General features: G+C 39.1%; 2 long non-coding RNA genes across 3 annotated transcripts in view; one reads left to right on the plus strand and one right to left on the minus strand.

Annotated features, from left to right (window-relative positions):
* The window catches only part of LOC142660528 (uncharacterized), a 31737-nt gene extending 17532 nt beyond the window's left edge, over nucleotides 1-14205 (minus strand). Inside the window, exon 1 of the long non-coding RNA XR_012850510.1 lies at nucleotides 14142-14205. This is a non-coding gene — a long non-coding RNA (uncharacterized LOC142660528). The remainder of the gene's footprint in view (nucleotides 1-14141) is intronic.
* A 7477-nt stretch (nucleotides 14206-21682) lies between these two features.
* LOC142660529 (uncharacterized) overlaps nucleotides 21683-24593 on the plus strand; it is a 34246-nt gene continuing 31335 nt past the window's right edge. For both annotated transcript variants that reach the window (XR_012850511.1, XR_012850512.1), the window contains exon 1: nucleotides 21683-21782. This is a non-coding gene — a long non-coding RNA (uncharacterized LOC142660529). The remainder of the gene's footprint in view (nucleotides 21783-24593) is intronic.

Consider the following 24593-nt stretch of genomic DNA (forward strand, 5'->3'; position numbering starts at 1 on the left):
GCCCATGCCAGGGCCTTGCCGGTCAGGAGCGAGATGATAAATGTGATCTTGGCTCCATCTGACGGAAATGCCCGAGAGTGCAGGGTAAAATTAATGTGGCATTGGTTCAGGAACCCCCGACAAGCACTGGCGTCTCCATCGAACCGAGAGGGCAATGGAAGCGAGAACCGAGGGTCCGTACAGGAACTGCCAGGAGGAGCAACAGGAGGGTCGGCTTGAGGAACTTGCACAGAAGCAGGAATGGAGGCAACTAGCGTTCCTAGCTGCTGCGCCATAGAGTCCACGGCCACGAGGAGCTGGTCCTGCCTAGCTCGGAGATCCAGCAGATCCGCCTGCATGGCTTGGGAGGGTGACAAGCCCTTGAATTGGCCAGCGGGGTCCATGGCCAGAGCGTACTGTCACGATGCAGGGTGTGGACCCACTGGGCCATACCGCGTAGCGGGGATGGCAGCTGGCCAAACCGGAAGGTACACAGTTCAATGGTTCAGCGAGAGTACCTGAGGCAATCGTAGGCAGTGGCGAGGAGGACACGTCCAGAACCAGGCGGTGGGAAGTCGTTCGGTGAGGCGTAGCAGGGTAGCGTAGACTGTAGCACAGCACGGTAGGTAGCACAGCACGGCAATAGCACTAGGTAGCACGGAAACAGGATACGGAATACAGGAGCAAGGTACACTGGGAGGCTGGAAGACACTGGGAGACCATAAGCAAGACGAACAACTGGAAAACTAACAACGCTCTGGCAAAGGGCAAGAGGGCAGAGCCCTTTTTATAGCCCATGGCATCCTGGGCCAGATTGCAGTTTTTTGCAAAACGCGCGCACTGGCCCTTTAAGGCCGTGCAACGCGCGGGCGCGCGCACCCGCCGGAGACACTCGGCACCCGGAAGAGAGTGCCGGCGCCTGACTGGGGGACGACGCTGCAGGCAGGTAAGCTGTCCATGGCCACGGCCGTCGGGGTTAACGACCGATCGACGGGCCGTGGCCATAGACGTTACATCTATCTATCTATCTATCTATCTATCTATCTATCTATCTATCTATCTATCTATCTCTCTCTCTCTCTCTCTCTCTCTCTCTCTCTATCTATCTATCTATCTATCTATCTATCTATCTATCTATCTATCTATCTATCTATCTATCTATCTATCTATCTATCCATCCATCTATCAGGGAGCTACAGTGCCGTTAGTAGATAGCAGAGCAGGGAGATACCTCCCTGCTCTGCTATAGTGCCGTCGCTACTGCTGTAGCAGCTGCAGCGGCTACTAGCGGCGCCGCCGCCCATCGGCAGGGCCCAGCACGGGCACCCTCATGCTCGGTGTCGACGCTAGCAGCCGCTATGTCTGCTACAGCAGTAGCGACGGCACTGAGTGAAGAAGTGCCCGGGCGGGAAAGGCGACTGCTGAGTAGCCGGGGCCGGGCGCTTCTGAAGCAAGCAGGGGAAGGGAGCCAGAACAGCGCCCCCTTCCACCTGCTGGAGTGATGCGCCCTGTGATTTCCGGAAACTGACTTTTATGATATATAAAAGTTCACACAGCAAGAGGGTATGGAGTGGGAGGAAGGTTTCCCTCTTTGTTATTGACTGCGAGGGAGAAGTGAAAGAGGGGGAAGAACTGCACATAAGAATTAATGAGTGGACAGTTTTGGCTGGAGGTGTCGTTCTATTTTCAGAGGTGGTTTATAGAATGTACAGGGAATTGCTTAGATAGAAATTCCCTAACGTAGTGTTTATAATCATTATAGTAATCGACACGAGCGATCAGAAAAAAGAACATGCAGACGGTTCATTTCAAATTTCCTGCAGTTTCCCGAAGTATCTGTCAGCGATCTCCAATCTCTTGTAGCCTTTGGACTGTTGATTGACAAAGTGATCAATTGTTGAAATTCAAAATTTTCACCCGCTTCCGCTTTACTTCTAGATCTCGCTGAAGCAATCTAGAATGATTCAGTAAATAACAGTATTTTTTTGGGGGGGATTGCTATTTAAGCATTTTCCGAATATATTCTAGGAATATATTCTCTAAACTATTTTCAAAGGAAAGGTTTATATACAGCCAGTCATACTTTGTATAATACCTTCATAAACATAATAATAACAATCTTATATAATAATAGATAAACAGCAAAAATGATGATAAAGCGTCATCATTGGCACCAATATTCTGGATTATTAGACGCTTCCTAATAACACATATGGTAAATAATTTTATCATCTTTGTCAGTGCCGACGTGATAGTGACGCTCCTGCGCTCCTTAGGAGACCTATATAAGTTACTGTAAGGTCCTGCATAAGGACTCAATAGATCATTTCATTGGTGTATCCCCTATGTATTTATTATTAGGACCTGCTGGACTGGACCAAATGCCGGACTATCAGATAAGTGGTAAAATAATTCTGCATCTGAATATTTTTGCTGGATTGCTTGGGATTTTTGGGCCACTGGGCGCCAGATGAATAGAATTTTATTGTCTTTTGGCTATTTCAAACAAGTGAATTTCCGATTCTAGAACTACAGACACCATCATGTATTTGAAAGACACGATGGGGGTAATAGTTCTACAATCATTGTTTAGCCTCTGCTATATACAGTCACTTTTGTATTCATCATTTGTCCATAGAGCCTGTAATAAATATGTGACTGAAGATGATTTTGAAGCGCAGCCAGTAAAAGTTACATTAATTCTTTGATCATATTCTGTATTACATCCTTACTTGTCTATATGTCAGACATTGATTTATTGGGAGGATTTCAGCATTTCAATGTGTATATTTTGCTGTCTCAGAGCATCGGTTTCCAATGCCAGCCAAAAAAACAATGTAGCGCCAAAGAATAATAAAATGCATATTACAAGTTTACTATAATTAAGACTTGTAGTTCTTGTACCAGCCCGGGAATTCTGCCAAGGTTCAATGTTGTTACTCTTGTGACATTATTTCAGGGACATTGCCATGTGGCCAGTGTTATTATTGTTTGGGTAACTTCAGCTATTAACATTATTATTATTACTATTATTATTATTACTATTATAATTAGTGATCAATAAAACCAGGTATATTCTTCAAGTATAACTCATACTGTATATGCCAACCAAATAAAGTCATCAAGTCAACTCCCTTTCCCTAAAAACAGCCCCCCAGTGATCAGCTGATCAGTGCAGGTCTGGCTCCTGGAACCACTGGCGATCAGCTGTTATGATTGACGGAAATTTAATATGGCCCCTAGAAATAAATGGGCGAGCATTCAATAAATGGACAAAACAGGTCCACTAGAGCAAGGGCTAAGCTTACTTAGGGTCTTTCCCCTCTAGCTCATAGAGGAGGGCCCTGAGCGGGGGACCCCTGTCTATGATGTCCACATGTCCTAATAGAGCATATGAACAGGGGTTATTTTGATGAAACAACCCCTTTAACTAATACATAGTACAGGGTGGGCCGTTTATATGGATACACCTAAATAAAATGGGAATGGTTGGTGACTTCCTGTTTGTGGCACATTAGTATATGGGAGGGGGGAAACTTTTCAAGCTGGGTGTTGACCATGGCGGCCATTTTGAAGTCGGCCATTTTGTATCCAACTTTAGTTTTTTCAATGGGAAGAGGTCATGTGACACATCAAACTTATCGAGAATTTCACAAGAAAAACAATGGTGTGCTTGGTTTTAACGTTACTTTATTCTTTCATTAGTTATTTACAAGTTTCTGACCACTTATAAAATGTGTTCAAAGTGCTGCCCATTGTGTTGGATTGTCAATGCAACCCTCTTTTCTTACTCTTCACACACTGATAGCAACACCGCAGAAGAAATGCCTCCCGATCTGACTCCCTTAGACTTTTATCTTTGGGGTCATCTGAAGGCAATTGTCTATGCTGTGAAGATACGAGATGTGCAGCAACTGAAACTATGGATACTGGAAGCCTGTGCTAGCATTTCTTCTGCGGGGTTGCTATCAGTGTTTGAAGAGTGGGAGAAGAGGGTTGCATTGACAATCCAACACAATGGGCAGCACTTTGAACACATTTTATAAGTGGTCAGAAACTTGTAAATAACTCATGAAAGAATAAAGTAACGTTAAAACCAAGCACACCATTGTTTTTCTTGTGAAATTCTCGATAAGTTTGATGTATCACATGACCCTCTTCCCATTGAAAAAACTAAAGTTGGATACAAAATGGCCGACTTCAAAATGGCCGCCATGGTCAACACCCAGCTTGAAAAGTTTCCCCCCTCCCATATACTAATGTGTCACAAACAGGAAGTTAATATCACCAACCATTCCCATTTTATTTAGGTGTATCCATATAAATGGCCCACCCTGTATTCTAGGCCAAGTGATGCAGGCCACAATATCCATACAGTAGGCCTTATATATGCAACGGTTGGTTGGTTGGTTGGTTGGTTGGTTGGTTGGTTGGTTGGTTGGTAAGAAACATGATGCAATTTCAAATTCCAAAAATGTGCAAATTCAAAAATCTTCAACCATTCCAGGACTTCTTTCTGCATTAGTGAATCTTCTGGACCCCAATGCCAAATGGCATCCAGAGTGGTTGTCACCTATTTAGCCCCTACTGCCATTATTTGGAGGGATCCTGTTCAGAAACTGCAGATGATTTGATGATGATTTACAATTTTGTATGAATTTTTTGGTAATTAATAAAATTTAGCCTACATGTTAACTTGAAGATATTGTCCATGAGAAGATAATTCTACTTTCTCAAATAACATATTATTTGTCTGATACTAAAGAGAACTTTTTTTTCAAGATATTTTTTTTTTTTTTTTTTTAGATCTATGACATTTTTTAGAACAACTTTTGGGTATAGAGCAACGGAAACATAAGAGGGACCCACAATGGTGGATGCAGATTAGGGCAACTGACTCCATTTACCACTGAAATACTGTAATAATAATTAATGTGATGTAATAATTAACTGCCCGTAATAAGCGCTGATCGCCGATAATAGAAAGTCGATTATCGCTCGTTACTTTCACTTTAATGTAGTAATGATCGTGATCATCGTGATCATCACCCTGTGTAAAAGGCCCTTAAGTGTCCCAATAGTTCAAGAAGTTCTATAGTTTTAGTATTCTATTTATGAATCAAGAGATAAGTGTGAACAGTGGATTGGGGTGGTGAGGGGTGCATGAAAATGTGAAAGAACAAAAAAGTGATAAAACAATAATAAAAAAATAAAAGGTCAATATCATCGGAAAGAGCTGCTGCATCTAGGACTGCAATCTATGTGGCTCCCCCGAAAAAGATCTTTAAATCTTAATTGTAATGAAAGTTATTTCATCTATTATCATGACATAGGAATGTCCATCTATTATCACGACATAAGAATGTCCACCTATTATCACGGGACCAACGGCGCTGCTTGAATAGGTATTACACGACCATCATGGTTGGTAAAGTAGATAAAGGACTTTATTGTTTTGACAAGGCTACGCGTTTCGACGCCGAACTGACGTCTTCCTCAGGCCTGAGGAACACGTCAGTTCGGCGTCGAAACGCGTAGCCTTGTCAAAACAATAAAGTCCTTTATCTACTTTACCAACCATGATGGTTGTTAATACCTATTCAAGCAGCGCCGTTGGTCCAGTTTTTCTTCATCTTGAATCGCACTACAGATCGACAGCAAACTTCGTTTGACTGTGATGTGGACCTGGCTGCAGCTTGCCAAGCCTTTCTGACACCTATTGGTGTCCACCACCCGAGGTGAGCGGAATTGTCGCATCTATCCTCCTTTTATCATCCTATAAGATCCTCATTTGTCCCCCTGTGGCGCCGTGTCTCCTTTTTCTAATTTATTTAGCACCTATTATCACGACATAGAAATGACAATACGATCAGGGCTTCTAACTCAAGTTCTGCGACTCCACTAACACCTTTCTCCGGGTTGTCACGAGGCAGATCATTTTAACTCTTCTGTCTCAATCCACCATATATCTAAACTATGAGTTTGCATAAATGTTCTGATGAAAGTGTTCATTTGATCAACAGTATGAATAAATCTGATTTATCCTCTTGGTAAGTGTTTCATCTCAATTTGTGCTTTTAATAAATGTGTAGTCAAGGACCGGAACAGCCGGCTTAAATCACTTTCAGGCAGTTACACTGGCAGGGAGAATACAGCGGAAAGTACATCTTTCTAGCAAAACCGAAAAAACCAAAACAAAGATATAAAAAAAGTTAATATAATATTACTGTGTCACAGAAGCCTCCGATCATTATTTACCCTAAGGCCGAGTTCACACATTGCACAAATACTGCGGTTCTTACGCAGCGTATTTAGTTGTGGAAAATCCGCAGCATAATACAGTAGCAGCAGAGTGGATGGTCTGAACAAATCTCATCCAAGCGCTGCGTCAATGATCAGCGGAAAAAACGCTCAGATATTGACCTGCAGCGCATTTTTTTTAATTCACATCATGTCTATTTTATGTGCTTACTGGCTGCTTTTTTGTTGGGGGTTTTCCCCATTGAATTCAATGGGGAGGTAAAACCCGCAACAAATAGCAGATGTTGCAATTTTTTCTGCGATTCCGCCACAAAAAATCGCAACTAAGGAAAAAAAAATCTTATACTTACCCAGAATTCGGCGCTTCCTTGTCCAGGCCGGTCTCCTGGGATGGCGTTTCATCCCATGTGATCGTTGCAGCCAATCACAGGGTGCAGCGGTCACATGTGATGAAATGTCATCCCAGGGCTGCAGTACGTCAGGACGTCGGAGGGACGACGCGTCCCTCCGACGTCCAGGGTAAGTATACAGTTTTTTTTTCATTGTAGGATTTCCGCAGCGGACATTCCAGGCCAAAAACTGCACCACAATTTGGACGGGTTTTTCGGCCAGAATTCCCTGTGGGCAACCGGACGGCTGCGCTGTGTACCTGCCCTGCGTATCTGCCCAGCGTATCTGCCCAGCGTATCTGCCCTGTGTGAACAGACCCGAAGAGTAAAACAGAAAAGCTTTGCCAGATTAAAGTTAGTGGAGGCCACTGGGGGATAAAAGGCTATGCTTACAAGTTAAGGATCTAATGAGAATTTCAGACCGAATTCTGCACCAAAATCAGTAACCTATGGCAAATCCTGTCCTGAACGTGCAAACATACAGTAGCCTTCATTTAACCAGGAAATCCGCAAACCTGGAGGTGTCTGGCAGTGGCTTATCTCCTGATGACAATAAACATTCATGTCCAACCACTAGATTCCTTCTAGTTAGCAGTGCAGAAAAATGAGGCATCAAAGCTCCGACCCTTAGCAATGTATATAGAAAAAAGAAGCACCTGTTCTGCCACATATTAAAACTTTTATATTGTCTGGGATTCACTTACAATATTTTGAACACCCATGTCTTGCTGCCAGGAGTGTCTTAGAAGCACTGGGAAATTAAGGGCCCAAGGTGGAGGAGGCCACTAGGTAGTTGCCACTTTTGCCCACTATAATACGGCACTACACGTCAGTACATACCAACCACATCCAAGTTATGTTCGACTATGGTCAATAATCTGTTTTTCATCACCCATGATGGTCTATCTGTAGACTTGATCTGTCCAATTAAAGCCTGTCCGAACAAGGTCAACCGTGGTCCACGATCTATTCAACTATGGTCTTGATTTCTTCAAATATCATCTGTCAAAAATGTCATGTGGGCTGCCCAAGTTTGGTTCCTGACCTTGTCCATCATAATCAATGCGGGGACGTAACTTTAGGTGGCGCAGAGATAACAATCGCACCCTGGCCCTGGTGTTTGAAGTGGGCCAAAGGCACCAGTATTATGAATGGCCCATGGTAGGTGGAGGTCCTGTTACAGATTTCGGAATGGAGCTTCAAGTTATGCCTCCGAATCCATCATCTGTCCAAATCTTCTCGTGACTTCTGAGACTATAACTGGTCAGACGCTGGGCAAAAACCAGTCACTTTTTTAATTCAACAATGAGCTTCTTATATTAGTCACATCTATATAACAACCAATCAGAATAAAAGACGGACTCTGGAGTTTTCCCTTGTAATCGTCCATTAGGGAATCTTTCAGCTGAACATATTTGGCTGCTGTTTAGCAACACAAGACGTAGCCCGCAGGTAACAACAGTGAATATAGACATTATATTATTACAGAAGTGTCTACTCAGCTACTAAATCTATTGCGTTCTCATTACACACTAAAATGTGATTTTCAAAAAGTCTTAAATGTTTTATTAGATTCTATCTAAACACCGGCTTACGCATTTCTCACACTGCCGAGTCGATTTGAGACTAACGTGACTATAGAAATGGGGGAACTAATTAAGAAATAAAGATTTCCATCCTAAAGACTGAACCAAAGAACATTCGGTCTGATGGGTCAGATTACATCAGGTTTATTTAGCCCTACTGACCACTGACCACAGACACACTACTAGAAGGGGGCAATGCCCATGAGACCCTATTGACCGATTATGGATCCTGGATGTCTGAAGATGAGGAACCATTTTACAATAATAAAGGCCAAGAAGGCCATGGAGAAGAGTATCCAAATTCTTGATTTTCTTTTCTCACAAATATTTTAGGACCAATTTCATGTTCCATTATAGAAAACATGCACACGACACATATTATGTGCAGATTTTTCCCTGCGGGTTTTTCTGCACCAATGCCACAGCGTAATACAGTACCAGCAAAGTAAATGAGATTCAAGTAATGTCATCTACATATTGCTAAATTTTTCCGGAAGTAAATCTTGAAATTCGTAACATGCCAATTTATCTTGCGTTACCGCCTCAGAATTGTATCTGACAAGTTTATAAAAAATTGCACAAAAGTGTGCAGCATAAAATCTGCACCTGCATCAAAAATTAAAAAACGCACCTAAAAACACAAAAAGCAATATAAAGTGGGAATTTTACCTGCAGAATTACCTGCGTCTAACTGCGTGTGCATCTAGTCTTAGGCCTTGTTCACAGAGTGCAGATTTGCTGCAAATTTTACATGCATTTTTTTTAAACCAAAACCCAAATTGGATCCAGGAGAGGAAACCTATAAGGCTTTTCTTTATATATTTCTTCTGTTTAGGTTACATTTTGGGGTTTGGCTTAAAAAATACATCCATAATCTGCACCGTGTGAATAAGGTCTTATTCTATATATTATCTATTTTCATTTAATCCAGAAGTGTAACTTTAAACTCCTGGACCCCAATGCAAAATTTTAACAGTGCCCCCCAAAATTTACATATCATTCATCCTACTGTTCTCCTACTGTTCTCCTACTGGGGCGGAAGGACCTTATGGCCTCCTCAGGCTCCAGGGCCTGTATATGACCGCAGCCTCTGCACCCCCAGTATAATTCCACTGCCACCAATATAGAATATGTTAGACATAAATGATTGACTACTTGGGCTCTCCTGATCAAGGCTATCGACTAGGCAGCCACCCCAGATGTACACCGAAAAACCTTTTAATCAGTAACTTAAAGCTCCTGGGTCCTAATGCAAAATATGTAATGGGCCCCCACCTACCATGTGTCATTTATAATACTGGTGTCTTCTTCTGTGGGAGAGGGGCCGGGTGCCACTGCTACCTCTGCACCCCCTATAGCTGCGCTCCTTCTCCTGATTATAGACATTATCATATAATAACTTTTTGTTTCTCGGGAACTCTACTGCTAATTAGAAGACAGTGATCAATAAGGAGTTGGGGAGGGGGCACAGAAGATGTGAATCCACCCTACATGAGGTATTGTCAAGCAGTGCAACGGTGGCGTGTTCTGAGACGTCTTAATCGACGCTGGCATCCTCACAGTACAATTATACTGAGGATAAGTTCACACTACCGTTATGGTCCGTCGGAGCAAGAGATGAACGAGAGTCCAAACGGAAAGCAGCGGTTCCGTTAGAATTACCATTCATTTCAATGGTAATTCTTTGGTTTCAGATGCTTTCCGTTTGCCTCCGTTTGCTAGATTTCTGTTTTTTTTCATGGAAGCAAAAGTGCTGCAGACTGCACTATTGCTTCCATCAAAAAAACGGAGACCTAGCGAACGGAGGCAAACGGAAAGCACCTGAAACAAAAGAATTACCATTGAAATGAATGGTAATTCTAACGGAACCGCTGCTTTCCGTTCAGACTCTCGTTCATCTCTTCCTCCGACGGACTATAACGGTAGTGTGAACTTAGCCTAAGATGTTATAGTGTTTAATTACATGTTTTACCTTTACATGTCACCCGCATTTATTATGCGCACCAATATACATGCGCATATGGAGGAAGGTCATTAATAATTCCACAATCCCGGAAGTCTCAGCGCTCTCCAGTATAAACACATCAAATGATTTAAGGAAACAATCGCCTTAATTCCGGAGCTTTCATTTCCCTCTCGAATCTCGTCTTCTGACCAGAATTTATCGCCGGCTTTCCCTTACCCGTCAGTCACCCACTGATAAAATTTGATTTTCCTCCCAATAGAAAATCTACACAGAAGACTGTGACTGGAAAATAATTCCTTACCAGAATTGGTCCTTAACCATTTGAGTCCTGGCTTACTTACTAACGTGTCCCTAATGCCGTGGAAGCTCTGCTTACTTATCAGAAGAGTCTCTTAACCGTTTGTGGCCTGTCTTACGTACAAGAATTGTCTCAGACCGTCATTGTATGACGAGTCCCTTAACCCTTCTTGGATTTGCTTAATTTCTAGACATGTCCCTTAATCCTTCATGGTCTAGTTTGCTCACTAGAAGTCCCTTTAAAGAGGCTCTGTCACCAGATTTTGCAACCCCTATCTGCTATTGCAGCAGATCGGCGCTGCAATGTAGATTACAGTAACGTTTTTATTTTTAAAAAACGAGCATTTTTGGCCAAGTTATGGCCATTTTTGTATTTATGCAAATGAGGCCTGCAAAAGTACAACTGGGCGTGTTTAAAAGTAAAAATACAACTGGGCGTGTATTATGTGTGTACATCGGGGCGGTTTTACTTCTTTTACTAGCTGGGCGTTCTGACGAGAAGTATCATCCACTTCTCTTCAGAACGCCCAGCTTCTGGCAGTGCAGACACAGCGTGTTCTCGAGAGATCACGCTGTGTCGTCACTCACAGGTCCTGCATCGTGTCAGACGAGCGAGGACACATCGGCACCAGAGGCTACAGATGATTCTGCAGCAGCATCGGCGTTTGCAGGTAAATCGATGTAGCTACTTACCTGCAAACGCTGATGCTGCTGCAGAATCAACTGTAGCCTCTGGTGCCGATGTGTCCTCGCTCGTCTGACACGATGCAGGACCTGTGAGTGACGTCACAGCGTGATCTGCCAGAAGCTGGGCGTTCTGAAGAGAAGAGGATGTTACTTCTCATCAGAATGCCCAGCTAGTAAAAGTAGTAAACACGCCCCGATGTACGCACATAATACACGCCCACTTGGACTTTTACTTTTAAACACACCCACTTGGACTTTTGCAAGCCTCATTTGCATAAATACATAAATGGCCATAACTTGGCCAAAAATGCTCGTTTTTTAAAAATAAAAAAGTTACTGTAATCTATATTGCAGCGCCGATCTGCTGCAATAGCAGATAGGGGTTGCAAAATCTGGTGACAGAGCCTCTTTAACCCCTTGTGGCCAGATTTACTTAATTGAGACGTCCCTAAATGCATACATTGGTTTACATATTATTTGTCCTTTACTGTATGCCTTACCTACCAGAAGTGTCCCTTATCATTTTAACGGGTTCCTTAGATGCTAGAAATGTCCCTTAGCCCTTCATTGTATGATTTACTTACTAGAAATGTTCAGTAGTCCTTCATGTCCCTATACCCCCTTTCGGACTAAGCTTACTTAATAGAAGTGTCCCTTAACCCTTCATTGCTTTGCTTGATTTCTAGGTATACCCCTAGACCCTTTTAGGCCTACTTTGCTCTCTAGAATTGCCCCTTAACCCCCTGCGGCCAGGTTTACATACGTATAGTGTCCCTGAACTCACGGTTTGGCATAAATATTAGAAATTTCTCTGAGCTCTTTATCAAATGTCTTAGACTTGAGATTTCCCCTTAACACTTTATGTATTGTCTTAGATACTAGAAATGTGCTATTGCCCTTCATTGTATGGTTTACTTAATTAAAACGTCCCTTAGCCCTTCATGGTCATGCTTACTTTCTAGAAGTGTCACTTAAGCTGTTCATATACATCAGATTTAAGCAACGAAGACCACAGTATTTGTGGTTGATAGCATTACAATAATTTATAGCCGTGCACAAAAATCACTCGATGCCAAAACACCCCTATTATAATGCCCGAAAGGCCAACCGACTATTGACTAAAGCAACTACCAGCCCAAAAAACTTTGACACAACAGATACAATTTTGGAATATTATCTGTGGGATATTGGTCATTCCGGCTGACAATTATTTCATGTCCATGGCCAGCTTTACCATGCACGACCTTCATGTTTTGGGACCTGGCTTACAAAACAGTTAAACCAAAAAAATTGTTATATCCTGGCCTGTTTCTTGCTAGTTCTATAGATTATGTAGCAAGGCTTACAATGGCCGAGTATTAATGAAATGTACATTTTTGGGCTTTTTTTTAACCTGGCAACTTTTTGTAATTTCTCACATATTTTAATAATGTGATACTGTAGTAGTGCTGTATGGCCCCCACGGTTAGCTGTTAAAATACAAGTTGTATCAGATTAAGTTTACAAACAAAAAAAGAACTGGTATAAAAATGTATACAAAATTACATTTATACCTAGATTTTTTTGTTTTTTATTTATTTTTCTTATTTTAAATTATTGGGATACAAACACAGCGAAGAATAATACCAAATAATACTCCACACAATAACCTACAAATTCCCAACCCTATCTATCTATCTATCTATCTATCTATCTATCTATCTATCTATCTATCTATCTATCTATCTATCTATCTATCTATCCATCCATCCATCCATCCATCTATCTATCTATCTCATATCTATCTATCATCTATCTATCTATCTATCTATCTATCTATCTATCTATCTATCTATCTATCTATCTATCTATCTATCTATCTATCTCATATCTATCTATCTATCTATCTATCTATCTATCTATCTATCTATCTATCTATCTATCTATCTATCTATCTATCTATCTATCTATCTATCTATCTATCTATCTTCCCCATATCTATCTATCATCTATCTATCATCTATCTATCTATCTATCTATCTATCTATCTATCTATCTATCTATCTATCTATCTATCTATCTATCTATCTATCTATCTATCTATCTATCTATCTATCTATCTATCTCATATCTATCTATCTATCTATCTATCTATCTATCTATCTATCTATCTATCTATCTATCTATCTATCTATCTATCTATCTATCTATCTATCTATCTATCTATCTATCTATATATCTATCTATCTATCATCTATCTATCTCTCCTGATAAACACCATAGGCCATTACTATATCTATATCTATATTGCTAATGAAAAATAATAAAATACACATAGTCCTTATAAACTCAGTATACTCTGAATAAACAATATTAATACATAATGAGTACAGATCTGTGGCTATTTTTGTCTTTTTTTTTTTTGCATAATCCCCTAGAAAATGTTAAATAATTTTTTCAAACCACTGCTAAAAAATTAAAAAGGTATACAATCCTGAAAAAAAAAACAAATGGAGTAATTAATAAAAAAAATATTAATGTAACATCTTCTGTCACTTAACTCGTGTTAATGGTTCGGCTTTACACAGGGTCCAATTTTTTTCTAGATACCAGTGAGCTGAATGTAAACTAATTCCACATTTTTTATCAAAATAGATCCCGAAGAAATAAATAGAGTATGCCAACAGATCTTCTCAGATTACCCAACCCCCCCTCTCCAAAAAAACCAAAATAAATGAAAACACGTGAACCCGGCCTATAATACGGAGGAATATTGTAGTATACATTTTGCTACATCCACGTTCCCTTGATATTTGCGGTAGTTATCAGTCCCCCTCCCCCATCCATCTTTAGTGTTTTTCTGCTGGTGAACCTTTTCGTTCCTGGTCTCGGTATAACACTTTGGTGCCTTCAATAGCTATTTGTTGAGAGACATGTACCGGGTGCCCTCCTTATTTATTTCTTTTTACAGGCTCAGAATGTAAAGTGAACACGTACCTTTTGAACTTCAGGCATCAACGATTTTCACATCACCGATGTGGAGGATTCCCGAGTGTACCTGGGCGAGCGGATATATCAAAAGAAACAAGAGTTCATGAATATTCACCACTTAATACAGAGAGATCTCACACTTACAGCACCTAAATACACTGATTGTATCTTGTCTTGTATTATAAAACATTTATACAACGTACCACGCATGGAATAAATCTACAAGTTAACAGCTTCACAGCCTGCGCTGGACTGGTGTTATACAGGACTTCATGAGCGACAGTTTCCATATACAGCATCACAATATCTTATCTAATTTGTCATGTATCACACAAACTGGGTAATAAACTAATTGTAAGAAAAGTATAATGTAACATAGTATACATAGCTAGGAAGAAAACTAGAGAAAAATACATATAATAATGATGATACATAGTTGTACTTTGGGGTCAATGAAGCACCCTCTTTTTTCACCATAAGCTTTTGTGAGTGCTGCCTATTTACTGGTTTTTGTCTAGAGGGAGAGTGGTCAGTTCCCTAAGGCTTGTACTCCCTCCCATTCAAGCCTGTGATGCTGGATTCTATTTTTGAAGATAGATAGATAGATAGATAGATAGATAGATAGATAGATAGATAGATAGATAGATAGATAGATAGATAGATAGATAGATAGATAGATAGATAGATAGATAGATAGATAGATAGATATGATATGATATGATATGATATGATATGAGATAGATAGATAGATAGATAGATAGATAGATAGATAGATAGATAGATAGATAGGAAGATAGATAGATGATAGATAGATAGATAGATAGATAGATAGATAGATAGATAGATAGATAGATAGATAGATAGATAGATAGGTAGGTAGATAGATAGATAGATAGATAGATAGATAGATAGATAGATAGATAGATAGATAGATAGATAGATAGATAGATAGATAGATAGATAGGTAGGTAGATAGATAGATAGATAGATAGATAGATAGATAGATAGATAGATAGATAGATAGATAGGAAGATAGATAGATGATAGATAGATAGATAGATAGATAGATAGATAGATAGATAGATAGATAGATAGATAGATAGATAGATAGGTAGGTAGATAGATAGATAGATAGATAGATAGATAGATAGATAGATAGATAGATAGATAGATAGATAGATGATAGATAGATAGATAGGTCCAAACAAATATCAGGCAGCACTCCAAGGTACAAGCAAGGTAGAAAAAGGTGCTTTATTGGTCCATACCTTGCTTGTACCTTGGAGTGGTGCCTGATATTTGTTTGGACCTTACTACAGCAGGTCTGTTAGCCCTGACCTGGGCAGGCTGGCACCCACATACGATTTTGTAAGGCTGTGCGGCTGACATCTTGTTTGGATTATAGATAGATAGATAGATAGATAGATAGATAGATAGATAGATAGATAGATAGATAGATAGATAGATAGATAGATAGATAGATAGATAGATATGAGATAGATAGATAGATAGATAGATAGATAGATAGATAGATAGATATGAGATAGATAGATAGATAGATAGATAGATAGATAGATAGATAGATAGATAGATAGATAGATAGATAGATAGATAGATAGATAGATATGTGAAGAAATGATCGCAGCACTCCAATAGGTTGATGTCAAACAAAAATGTGGTTTATTGTTCCATGTTTCAAAGGATACGCTACGTTTCAGTCCTCTCACAGGACCTTTTTCAAACCTATACAGTCATGAAGTGCTGCTCTTTTCTTCCACCTTCTTTAGACAGACAGACAGACAGACAGATATGGGGAGGGAAGATAGATAGATAGATAGATAGATAGATAGATAGATAGATAGATAGATAGATAGATAGATAGATATGAGAGAGATAGATAGATAGATATGAGAGAGATAGATAGATATGAGAGAGATAGATAGATAGATAGATAGATAGATAGATAGATAGATAGATAGATAGATAGATAGATAGATAGATAGATAGATAGATAGATAGATAGATAGATATGAGAGAGATAGATAGATAGATAGATAGATAGATAGATAGATAGATAGATAGATAGATAGATAGATAGATAGATATGGGGAAGATAGATAGATAGATAGATAGATATGGGGAAGATAGACAGACAGATAGATAGATAGATAGATAGATAGATAGATAGATAGATAGATAGATAGATAGATAGATAGATAGATAGACATCAATATCTCTACGAGGATGCAGAGGTTGTGAATCATGTGCACAGCAGGGTGGATGTACAATAACCATCTACAATATTCTCTCTAGTTTGATAAACGAGGCTTATGGAAACTTCCACCTGGTAGAGCCATGATACGGTATGGACCTATATTGGGGATATTCGACATGTCATTCTTCATTAGAAAGATGCTACGGACACTTCATCTTCCATGGTCAGGTTTTACATCACTCTCACAATCAGTGTTGAACAAGACTCCCATGTTAAGAGTTCGCCTTTCTATGCTACATTTTGATTAAGACCACAACACCTCCGGTTGATTAAACTAAAGCCATATGAATATGTTTATGGAGAAACGATAGGCTGCAAATGATATCGAGCTGTACCTTAAGGTGTCACTTCTAGATTTCCTCTCTCCAGAACCCTAGCGCGTGTTATTTTTGGAGCATACGTTCAGGGCTGCCTTAAATGCTACTCTTGGCCCAGTGCCCAGGATCTCTTAAAGTAGATGACATTTTTAGACATTCGGTGTCATTTTCCTCAATATGACCTCTACTTTCATGCCAGGGATGAATCCATCCTGTTATTAATGCATTCAGTTTCATGAGGGAGGAAAAAAAAAAAAGACGCTATTCAATTTTCACACCTGAATAGAGTCCAAAAAAATCCTAGTTTGCTCCTGTTGTCGTTAGGTTGATGAGATATTGCAGTTTGTCTCTCACTTTACTAGACCTCAAGCCATTAAAGACCCTGGAGAAATCTACTCTGTCCATTTATACTGTAATAATCACAACAATATTGGGGAAATCTCAACATTTTGGTATGTGTGACCTCAGAATCATCTCTATGATTATCATTTTCTTGTTATTGATTAGGATGATAGGTGATAAGAAGCTACGACTTCAAGTCATCAAGTTGGGCCACCCAACTCCATGTCCGTATTGGAAGATTATATTGTTACTCAACCAAGACCCTAAGGCCAAGCAACAGAATGAGTTTTGCCTGAGACCTTACATACCATAGAAGAAGACTCTGTGATTTCATAGGGTCCCTAGATCAGGTTGGTCCCATTCTTCATGGGCACCCTTGCTGGGCTCCTCCACTCCAAAACACTGCAATATTATCAGACATGGCACCTTTCATTGGCACCCTTCTCTCCCACCAAGTATGGGAGAAAGCGGCAGGGCTTTGGGTATTTGGAGTTTGGCTGATGGTAAAAATACAAGCAACCCAGATAGAGTGCCAAATCTCCTCTGTGTATATGCCCATAGAAGACACACAGAGAGAGAGAGAGAGAGAGAGAGAGATATGAAAAAGTGAGAGGAGTGATGAGAGAGAGAGGAGCGATAAAAGACAGAGCGAGGAGTGATGAAAGATAGAGAGGGAGCGCGAGATAGAGAGAGATGAAAGGGAGAGAGAGGAGATATAAAAGGGAGAGAGAGAGGAGAGAGGAAAGATGAAAGAGAGAGAGAGAAGGGATGAAAGAGTAAAGAGAGAGAGAGAGAGAGAGAGATGGAATGGAAGTACTGTACATGATGGGGGAGAGAGAAATTGCAGGACCAGATCGAGATGCAACGGAGAGAAAGAGAGTGTTTTCCAAAGAGGGGGATGGGATTACACCATTTGAATGTTAGTGAGTTATTAGTCACTTTATGCTACCTCTGTGTAAATAGGGTTAAATAAATACTGCCAGTAAATATAATAAATAAATAAAACAGAAATAAAATAAATAATAAATGAAACCAACAACTAATATGATAATACATGAAAACAAAAATAATAATAATAATAATAATAATAATAATAATAATAATAATACCAGTAATATTCATCAGGCTTCAAAATAAAAAAATTCTTAATAATAACAGTGATCAGAAATAATCTTTAAACAATAAAACGACTAATTTAACTACAAACAGACTTTATAGCATTTTGTCACCCAAAAACAGTCACTGTGGGTCATCACCACATTCACACATTATAACTACATATTTGTTCTTAAGACTAGTAAAAAATAAATCTGATATGTCACGATGTCGCTGTGCCGCGTGCTATGCCAGGGGTCTAAATCTGATTAATATTGAGAATAATTTTAATTTCTATCAACCAAACACTTCTATATTGTCGATGGTCTCCTAATGCAAAAGATAAAGAGCCATGAAAGAGAAGACGAGGGTGCAACTTTTAAATCGATAACAATTAAAGAACCACCATTTTAGCAGATGTAGCAGTGCTGAGTTTGTTATTTTACTGTTCATTTTCTACTAAGACATTAAGACCTAATGAAAAACACAAAGAGTTCCTCCAAATGACAAACTCAGCTCTGCTGAATCCGTAAAGCCTGGCTACAGCGGTAAACTTTAGGATTTTATAACCCTGACAACCTTAACACAGGGGTTTGTATTATCTAAACTTTTCATACATTGTACGTTGTTATGGAAGCTGATTGCCGAGCTGCCTTGGCTGCTCTGTACATCTGGATCAACACCTGTTCAATACATCAGACCCCTGGGGTCATTGAACTGGAGAACGTGAAATTATTTTAAAAAATGTACATTATCCCAATTTTCTTAGAGGTTCTGAAAAGTTTTTTAATATCTGAAAATAATTCAGAATGTTGTATGTTCTTAGTGTAAACTGTTTGAATATGTTTCTAGCCACCACAATCCAACAATAAGACCCTATTCACATTGCATTTGTGATGTATGTTTAACTTATATGCCAGGAAAACTCCAGGCATACATGCTAAACGTGCTTATTGGGCTTCATTAGCCCGAGGTAGGCAAAAGAGTGTCCTTCTGGCCTTTGTCAGGCTGGTATACATCTGTATATCTTTTTTTTTGAAGAGTGGAATAGCGTATTAAAGTGTAATGTAATCCGGTATACAATACGTCATGATCAGTTTTTTATGACGTATACGTTGAATAGATGCCATAATAGCCCATGGGTGGTGGATGTCTGTGACAGATGCCTAACAGTGGCATCCGTCATCCATAGGCTATAATATTATCCATACAATGAAAACGTCATGAAAGAAGTCATGAGAGTTCATGACGTATATGTTAAACTTATCCCATAATGGTCTACGCGTGACTATTAGGCATCTGTCACAGCCTACGTTTAACGTACGCGTAGGGTTATTTCAGTAGAGCTACCAGTGCTATTAGCTATTAACCTGATGTCATACCACAGAAATACCATTCCCGCTTTCGATAATTACTTCTGAACTGTATACACTAGATAAGACCAAACATTCTCTTGCTTGGTCAAGACGGTCTTGATAGTCTATTCTTTCTATGTCTCGAATCATATTGTGAATGACCTTCACAAAGTATCAAACGCCTGGGCAAACTATGATGGTACCAGGTTCTAACATGCAAACAAAGTCTCTGTAGAGTAGTGGTCAGTCCTCGAGGTACCAAAATAGTACATACGAACTGAAAAACAAGCACTGTTGGTAGATCTTGAAGACTGGATTTGGCCACCACTGCTGTAGAGAACCTGATGACTACATTAATTATCATTCATATATTTTCCAAGAGCATTACAAAAAGTAATTACAAAAAACATTATACCCCATATTATCAGACAACAAAGAACATTTTCCATATTGGGTAGAAAACTAGTGGCTGATGACTACTCACCAGTCTCACCAATCAGTTGGGCTCTACTTTGCTACGTCACTAGAGAATCATCCTGGAGAAGGCCAAAGAAGATTCTGGTAGAGAAATGAGCAAACAGATGAACCCTACCTTGAAGGGGTAGTCCAGTTTTCAAATACTATGTTAGGAAATTCAGAATTTAAAGATAGGGGTCCCTCATCCATAAGCCATAGTGTAGAGCATCTACCAAGAGCACTCCCACTATGGAAGACCCAAAAACATTTAATGGACTTCCAACTTAATCAATAGGAAGAGTGTAAGGCTTTAAAATGAACACGACGTGGGGTTCTAACTAGACACCATATGATCATCTTATATAATCCCAACATAAAGAAATTGTCCAAAGTGGACAACCCCTTAAACTTTTGGGGCGATCACTGCAAAGTCACTCCATGTAACCACTATTATAAATGTTCTTGCTGTGCAATGTTCTAGTTGAAATGTCTTCACTGTCCACCTCACGCTCTTTCAGGCATCCTGATCTGAGATCTACTTGCATCACTGCTATATCAGCTAGACGCTGCAATGTTGTACAATGCAGCAACTTCATTATATACTGAATCAGATTACAGGCCTTTAGGGGGAGAGAAGCAAATAGGTGGTATGAAAGACTGAATAGAGACGATTACCTTACCATCCTATCCAAACACGCTTACACTCTCTGGAAGATGTTATTTCCTTGCAATATTCCTCATGAGATTCGCTATTCCCCAACTGAGGCTAGTCAGCATCAGGCATTTAATTAACAAGTCATCATATACCTCTCTCCTCATTTCATGGTGCGCTTTTACTGCCAGTGAGGCCTTCAAGGCAACAAGAACTGTAGGGTTAAACGTGAGAACATCCAGGTCTATGCCCCAACTGAATGACATGGCTACCCCTAGACTAGGTGTAGTAATGAAATTATTGAAATTAATGAAAGATTTGAGAATTTGCATTTTGGAGAGTCAATCTACAGGATTGTCTCATCTGTACTTTAAGGGGTTAAGCAAAGGTATAGAAAATAGATCCAGCGCCAAGACAATGGAGATGTTTAAAAAGGGAAACTCAGTTCCAATTTTATTCAAAAATTCATTAAAAAGGAAAGAAAATGCTCCAGGTACAAGAGTGGATTTGAGGTATAAGCGTTGCCTACGCGTTTCAGCCGACCACAGCGTCCTTATTCATGGCCCATGGCCATGGTCTGAAACGCGTAGGCAACGCTTATACCTCAAATCCACTTTTGTACCTGGAGCATTTTCTTTCCTTTTAATGAATTTTTGAATAAAATTGGAACGGAGTTTCCCTTTTTAAACATCTCCATTGTCTTGGCGCCGGATCTATTTTCAATACCTTTGCTTGTTCCTAAACCGTGTGCTGACGCAGAGATCCGGGCGCAGTCAGCAGTGCACAATCTGTCAAAGGTGAGCTGGAGGATTCCTCCTACAAACATTTTTTCTACTTTAAGGGGTTGTTTAAGTTCTAACAATAGGAGCCAATGTTCATTAAATACCAAATAAGACCCCCAAAACGCTCTAACAGAATTACTTTATTAATTGTGCTCCATTCCTGCGCTGCTGCTACCTGCCAAACCTGGTCTTCACTATGTAAACAGTGATGTCATAATCATCCATGTCACGTGACCTTGGTGACCAAACACTGCTCACTAGAGTGACGTTTCATCCATGGTGACCATACACCATGTTACATGGACGTTACCATCTCACCTTCTAAAGAAAGAGGACCAGGGACCTCCAGAGAGCGGCAGTCAAGGTTAATTAGGTGAGTATGTTAGAACTGTTTAATATCCCAGATGACCCCTTTAAGTATAAAAGGTAAATAATGGTAACAGTCAAAAATTTAAAAAAATCAGTACACTGACCCACTGGAGAATTTCTATGAAAAAAATAATACAAAAGACATATCACTAGCTGCTGGGTGCGAGTCTCCGGCCCCCGACTTAGTGTCCAAACATTACAAAAATTACAAAAAAAAGGCAGAACCCTAATGGTTAATACTGTGAAGATTAGCTGGAAACTTTATTCACCCGTCTTTGCAACATGTCAGCCCTACTCCTTGAGAAGAAGCCTCATAGAGAAAAATGATATTATCATCAGAGCTTTGCTGACAGATCCCAGTCAACTTTAGGACTTAGGCTTCTTGCACACGACCGTGCCCGTAAATACGACCCGTAATTACGGGCATGGCCGGTTTTTACAGGCCGTGCGCCCATTATAAATTATAGGAGCACGGTTCATAAAATAAAAAAATAGGACATGTCCTATTTTTTTCGGCAGGTTTCTACGGCACGGACACTCTCCCATAGACATACGGGAAGGTGTCCATCGGCCATAGAAATGAATTGGCCCGTAATTATGGACCGTAATTACGGTCCGTATTTACGGGCGATTTTAAGACGGAAATAAAACATGTTGTCAACACCGGAACAATAAAAACACACAAATTCCAATAATATAGATGCCCAGTATTTCCAGATTATTGGATGTTTTTGATGTCCAATAATAATCAAAACTCAAAAATTTATATACATTCCCTCCAAAGCAGTTGTGAACCTGTTTTCCTGGAGCTGCTCACTTGCCACTTCTAGCAAACGACTTTCAAGATTTGGTGGCAAACTAAAGGATTTTTATCCTGTGTGATCATTTTTATCATTATTTTTTTTTTTTTTGCATTAGTAATAAATCAGGTGATGGTAACATTCAAAATCAAAATACTCAATAAATTGACTCATCCTTAATATAATGACTGGGGTGATCATACTAAACTGTGATCTGAGGTCGATTTGCAATGAATGCATTTAAAAGAAAATCTAAAAAATTTATTTGCAAGAACACTTTAAAAAAAAAAGTAAAAAAGTAAAATTGTGGACAGCGCTATAAAAAAAAATGTAATAAATAGACAAAATTATCTTCAGATTTCAGGGATGATCTCTCCTTGACAGTCATTTCTTTAAATGTATATACTGTGTGTGTGTGTATATATATATATATATATATATATATATATATGTATATATATGTATATATAGTATTTACCACCATAGGAATGACCTTCCACTCACTCCACTTTTATGATATACCTATAGCACTCTCATAGTCAGGATTCTCATGCTGAACCCCAGGAATCAGCAACTAATACCATGAAGTTTTAACCTTTTTATATTAAAATTCAAGTACAACTTAATTCATCACTAATAAAAATCAAATCTTAAAAGACCTCGTCTCAATGTGGAGAACAAATCAGGACAACATTTTTGGCTATACAAAGACATTTAAACAAAGCTATTCTAATATATGAATTATTATTTTTGCATTTTTAAAAACAAGCAAATATTAAGATACATAATTCTATAAATGAAAATCAATTTTACAAAATATAACAATCTACAAATAATTTCTTTGATTCATTTTTCTTTCCACCGGATCCAGTTATACCAGGCAAATTTACTTGGCCCAGCAACTTAAAAATTTTAGTGTCCAAACCATGACTATATAATAACACAAGGCCATGCCAAGTAAATTAAACATATCTATGTATGCTTCATATCATATGATCAAAGATTGAGTCTATATTTTTGGTTTTATTGATACATATAAGAACATTATTAATTATTTTGCTACATCAAAAAAAAATAAAAAAAAAATAAATAAAGAATATATATAAATATATATATATATATATATATATATATTTATACATAATTATATACATAATTATTTTGACATATCATCTACCACTGTGACGAAAAATATATAAATAATACTGATGATGAAATAAAAATACAAATACACAGTGAAAACAGAATTTGGTGGAAAAGAAATATTCAATCTAGTCCACTATATATATATAGGCAGCGCTATTTTTTTCCGTTAAACCGTCAGACGCCTCAGCGGAACCTGACGGACACCATTATAAATTGATAGGGTCTGTCAGGAGCCGCTGGAATCCGTTGTGCGTTATAAATGGAAGCTACTACGCAGATATGAACAGAGCATTATAAATACATAAGTAATAAAATTATAAATAAATATTTCATTAGTGATAACCTGTCCTGTTTTATTATCACATGACCATTAAAGTAAATTTCCTGTTAAAGAAATAACGTGCTCCACGATCCACCACACCATACATAAATCATCAGCGCAATTAAATTTTACGAGGATATATAAAGTAAAGTAAAAGGATTATTGCAGGTACGCTTAAAATAGTGGGGGGAAAAAAGGTAAAAAATAAAAAAATTACTGTCATTTAGATCCAAACATTTTACCTCTGAGCAGATCAGGGGGGGGGGGGGGGATGCTGCTTCTTCTACTAAAATGATGAGAGAAATGTGTCTGCAGATGAATAATTATCACGAAACATATGTGCTCTTTAGTGTGTGACAGCGTGACCTTGCCAAGACTACTAAACCTGCCAGTCTGACAGTGAGGATATAATCCAAAGAAAGTGTATTGAATCTTTAAACAGGAAACACCTTTAAACCTGCCTGCGGAAAATCTCATTATGTGTTAAATTCTGCTTACGTCCAGTTTACTGTACATTAGCCTTTCTCCACTTTACGCACATCCATGA

Source organism: Rhinoderma darwinii, chromosome 9 (assembly GCF_050947455.1).
Source record: "Rhinoderma darwinii isolate aRhiDar2 chromosome 9, aRhiDar2.hap1, whole genome shotgun sequence".
Taxonomy (NCBI): domain Eukaryota; kingdom Metazoa; phylum Chordata; class Amphibia; order Anura; family Rhinodermatidae; genus Rhinoderma; species Rhinoderma darwinii.